General features: G+C 49.7%; 1 long non-coding RNA gene across 1 annotated transcript; it reads left to right on the top strand.

Annotated features, from left to right (window-relative positions):
* The first annotated feature begins 1457 nt into the window (after positions 1-1457).
* LOC150018685 (uncharacterized) lies at positions 1458-3228 on the top strand. The gene is made up of 3 exons (XR_016509218.1): positions 1458-1731; positions 2839-2923; positions 3124-3228. It is a non-coding gene; the product is annotated as an uncharacterized LOC150018685 (long non-coding RNA).
* Positions 3229-5417: the final 2189 nt, after the last annotated feature.

Raw genomic sequence — 5417 nt, forward strand, 5'->3', positions numbered from 1 at the left:
GCGGCGGCGGCGTTGGGACCCGGAGCGGCGGCGGTGGGACCCCGGGGCGGCGGTAGCCGGAGCAGTGGCGGCGGCGGCGGCGGTCCCAGTGGCGGCTGAGGTAGGAGAGGCCGTCGTAGGGTGGGAGGGTGAGGGGGGGTCGGCGGTGCGACCGGGGGCGGCGGCGGTGGGACCCGGGGGGCGGCGGTGGGACCCGGGTCGGCGCCGGTGGGACCCGGCGGCGGCGGCGGCGGTACCCGTGTGGGGGGGCGGCGGGACCGTGGGGGCGGGCGGCGGCGGCGTTGGGACCCGGAGCGGCGGCGGTGGGACCCCGGGGCGGCGGTAGCCGGAGCAGTGGCGGCGGCGGCGGAGGTCCCAGTGGCGGCTGAGGTAGGAGAGGCCGTCGGAGGGTGGGCGGGAGCGGGGGGAGGTGGGGGGGCGTCGCGGAGGGACGGGGGGGGTCGGGGTGGCGGCGGCGGGAGCTGGGGTGGTGGCGGGACCTGGGGCGTCGGTGGAAGTGCTATCGGCCACCGCCCCTCCCGCCGATAGCACCTCCGCCGCCGTCCCCACTTCTGTCAAAGACTCTGCCGCTGATCCGACAGGCGGGGCCACCGACCCTGCACCGGCCGGCCCCGGCTTTCCGACGGCCTCTCCTACCTCCTCTGCCACTGGGACCGCCGCCACCGCTACCACTCCAGCCGCTGCCACGCACCGCTCCTGCCGCCCCCGCTCCAGCCGCCGCCGGCCCGGTCCCAGCGGCAGCAGAGGTAGGAGAGCCGTCGGAGAGCCATCGGAGAGCCAGCGGTGGCCGGCGTAGGGTCGGTGGCCCCGCCTGTCGGATTAGCGGCGGAGTCTTGGACAGAAGCCACGTTCGCATGCGCCTGCCCGTGCCCCAGCTGGAGATGGAGAAAGTGCAAGCAAAGTAATACACACCGACGGGAGCAGAAGACCTCAGCCGGTCAGAAGGATTGAGGTACTTTGTGATGCTTCTATGATCTTAGCAAACTTTTATGCCACCGAGTGAAACCTGCTTCATTGCCCTAGGAGTCTTTTGTATAGTCCCGCTAATGAGTGAGACATCCTTTGACCTGAGTGATTAGATGCCTCTAGAATCTGTAAATATGACATACATGACTGCATTTTCCCAAAGGCGGTGGCACTGGCTGTAAGTGATGATGGAGAAAGCAGCGATGGGCCCAGTTCATCACAGGAAATAGTGTGGGGAAGGCCAGGGGAGGGGGAGCGAGGGCTGGGTGCAGGTGGGCCAGGCTGGGGATCATGGGGGACATCTAGAATGCAGCCCGCCTGGGGACTGAACCTGACCGCGAATCCAATGGATGACCTTTCACTTTGCCGGACGATGCCCAGCCGACTCGCGGCACCAGTTCGTCAGGGCTGCGCAAACTCATTTCAAGACAAAAAGTAAAACAATAAACACAACAAATAACATCAAAAAAAGTAAGTTCTCAGATATCTCGCAAGTAGCTCCTGCTCTAACCTAGTAGTCAGGATGTCCCCTGCTCCTGCTGTTTCCAGCCGGCGCGGCTCCAGCCCTCGTATTCGGCCAGGCAAGACCTTGCAAATACCTGATCCCGGCCAAGCGAGCTGGCCTTCCTTTTGGAACTTCAGCTTTCACCGTGCCCTACAGTCCAGCCCCAAAAGGTGCACAGCGCCGGGACTGAGACACCCTCCTCCAGCTTAATCGGCCTCTCTTCCCGTATTGTCTTCTCTCAGCCACTTCTGTTCTAACAGGTAAGACTGCGGTATGTTTTTTAATTCACTTCCTTCTTGATTTTAGAGTTTGCATATGTGATTCCTAACACACGTCCTTGGGTTGGAAATACTTTGCGTTGTTTCTCTACTCCAACCCAAGAAGACCATAGAATCTCTTTATAATTGAGGCCTTCATTCCTTTTCATTAGTTGATTAGTAAAAGATTCCTTCCTTTGGCGGTGAAACTGGTTTGGATCTCTGAAATCTAAAGCCATGTCACTGCTCAACTTGAAATCACATAGGGGCCCTGAACTTGTGGACAAACCACTTATATTCACAGTCGGTCCCGCCACACTTTTTAATGGGCCTGGAGGACGCTCAGAACCGCATAAACAGACACCAGATTTTGGTACTGCTGATTCAGTACATTAAACATGTAATGCTAAATACATTGTACAGTCTCAGCCCGAAGACCTGCTGGGAAACGCAGTAAAGCCATCAGTAAAAAAAGCGTTCTTAACTTTATAATGCTGGAGTATCCTGCAACGTCCCTCATACCTAGAATTGAGTCTTCAGTTTTTATTAAGACCTGTGTGGTAAGCACTTGCTAAGATACGTTTTAAAAAATGTTGGTGCTTATAAACAGCAGAGGCAGTTAGCTGTTCTGAATTGTCAAGGTCATCAATCCCTCATGACCTCCCTTACTAAAATTTGTGATGTCAAGCCACTTGCTCTGGCCATACCAGTTATTTTGGTATTGAAATGTTTCTCCATGTATAACTTAAGATGCCAACCACAGCACTAGACCTTGTGTTTTGAGGAGCTTTCAATAAGTTAGACCTTTTTCTCTTCACTCAAAGTTGGAACTAATTGAGGGGGAAAAAAAGAGAGGGAAAAAAAAAAAAACCCACAGAAGAGCCTTGGGAATGGGAATAGGATAGAGATCAAAATGTCAGGTTGCTACTATTAAAACTCTTGGAGAACAAGACTCAGGAGTGAGGTCAACAGGGTTGCCAGTGCTGTCACACTCATAGCCTAGCCTAGCCTAGCGTCGTGCGTGAGAATTGGGCCTGCAATGTAAATGCCCTTACCCAGCACAGGGAGAGAGGAGAAAGAAAGTGACTAGTGCTTATCTCCTTTTAATAGATCAGTTTCACCACATAAGGAAACACGAGTCGAGGGATGTCACTGCCCCGAACAGTGGCCCGGGAATGAATTCATTCAGAATGGGGTGAGAAGCCCAGAGCCTCGTACTACTGTAGGTTCCTCCACAAAGAAACAAGAAGCCTGTGCGTGCAGTAAGTTTGTCCCTCCCCCCAATCAACTACCATATGACTGGCCTCTATTAGTTTTATAATACTGTTCCTACTGTTACTAAATACGTCATCAAGTTGCATTTTGTTCTTCTAACACGTATGTTCTCCTTTCTAGGTCCTCCCGTATGATCCTCTGTTTGACTGGACCATGAACCCTTGGAAAGCTTCGTATTCACAGCAGGGGCTGGGGATGAAACTGAGCTCCACTTCACTCTGAATGCGGATGGACCAGGAACGCAAACAGTCTCCCGTGAGCAGTATTTTAGGAAGAGCCGTCAGTTGTTCAGATTTTCCTATTCCCGAGGCTCTTTGAAATGATCTGCCTCATTAATGCCTTTGTGTTCTTGTCATTAGTGAAATTGGCCAGAGTTTCAACAACGTTCCTGAGGATCTCTTGATGAGAATACAAGAGAAGCTCAAAGGAGTGGAGGAAGGAGCTGTGCTCAGTGTGGGTGGACGAGCCAATTTACTCCTACAACAGGCCATGGGCCCCCCCAAGACCTCCGCCGACCTTTCCCAGGGTGGAAAACTTGCGTGTGATATTCAGCATATGAATCACTCTTGAATTCAAGCTTTGGAAATTATACGCTGGCCTTATCTCGAACCCACGCACATAACGTTGAATATATAGTATTACTCCTTAACTAAGCAAACTAGCTACTGTGTTTTTTTAAAAAAATGTGAACTTCTCACTTGGGTCACTTAGACATGCTTTGAGGGTCTCAAGGAACATCTCTTCTTGCGCCCTTCAGACATAATTGTCATTCATGCTCCGTTTCTTGGCTAAACAGCTATTTGTTTTTCTTCTCAAGTACACGCTGTATCATTTTCAGTAGAATCTCTAACTTGACGCTTCAGCTGAAACAGGCAGCAGGAAAGCAAGAGCGTCACTGGCAGCTTTTCCTCTAGGATGAGTACAACAAATGTCCTGCTGGTTTTGAGGTGGCCTTTCCTTACAACCTGCTTCCCCGATTTTACGTATGAATGAAAGATATTCAATATTCGTATGTAAAAGGAAGAAAGCCCCTTCAAAATAGTAACCATCTCTATATAGCATGGTCAAACTACCTTAAAAATAAGCAATGTTGAAAACAAGTTAGTGTTTAAGAAGTATTTTTGGATTTTCAATAGCAAAATCATGCAAGGTTACTGGATAAAGAGTTGTTATATTGTGGAGAACACATTTCAGAGACACAGATATAGTATGGTTACTAGTTTTAAAAAATGTATCTTGGACCTACTCATTCTTTTCTCTTTATCTTTGAAGCTCTCTGTGTTTCCTATTACTTCTCTTTGGGTGATGCCTTTTTCTCTGTTTTCTAGTCATGAATTAGCTTGTCAGCTGTTCATATAACCTCCTAAAATTATTCATTGGGTTGCTGTTAATTTCTAGCTGCGTATCATTCTTCAGATCTGCCTGTTGTTTCAGGGTGCCTAGTTGTTTTCTTAACTTTTCAGTTCCTTTTACGTCAGTGGTCACTTTATACATGCTCATTTTATAGTGTCTCTAATGGTTCTATTAAAACAATTTCCTCTTGTCTGTATGTGTTGATTCTCATATCTGGTAGACTGTTTACGCAGGTATTTTGTAGTTTTGAAAGAGGAGCTCATTTTCAGCAGGGCTTTCTCTGTACTACTCTTGAGTGACGTGTGAAGAATAGTGCCTTCTGGATAAGTTTCGTGTCTCCTTATGTCCTATTCCCAGGGCTGTTACCGACAAAGGACCGCTATTATTTTAATTTCTCAGCTTCAGAGTTTCCAGACCTCGAGGAATGTGAAGACCCCCCCCCCCCCCCAGGCCAGGACAGACACTTTTCCTCTTCACCTGCCCGTCCTAGTGGCAGAGTGTTCTCTTGACTTCCCTTTCACTGAGGGGTCATCCGCGACTTGCCTCCTGTTTATGGAGGGCTTTGGGGGAGGGGCATTTAATTCCCACCTGCTGCCTTTTGCAAGACCAAGGTTCCATGAGTTCCCTTATAGCTTGTTCAAGCTGAAACCCACAGGTTGATGATGAGATGGGCAAATTGTGCCAGGCCAGCTAGGAGAGCTAGAATGTCAGCTCACAGCTTATGTGTCTACTTTTCAGTTTCCTTCCATTTTGGCCCTCAGGATGTCCCCTTACTTTCTTGTAAGTTCTCCTCTTCATGTAATAGATTGTTTCTTACATCTTCTTCAGCATTTCTGTGTTTTGTTGCAGAGGAAGAGTTGAGCTATCAAGTTTGCTCCACAGCTAGAAATGGGACACTTTCCTGTCTCCATACTGTCATCAGATAACAAGTAAAACTACTGACTTGCCTATTGGTGAATAGAATTCCTCTTCCACCCTTAGGAAGGTGTTCGTTTCTGCTGCAGAGATTAAGAAACGGGTGGTTGAACTTTCCTCGTATTGTTTAGGTAACCAGTTTATGT

Source organism: Furipterus horrens, unplaced genomic scaffold (assembly GCF_987537825.1).
Source record: "Furipterus horrens unplaced genomic scaffold, mFurHor1.1.pri manual_scaffold_2, whole genome shotgun sequence".
NCBI classification, from domain to species: Eukaryota; Metazoa; Chordata; class Mammalia; order Chiroptera; family Furipteridae; genus Furipterus; species Furipterus horrens.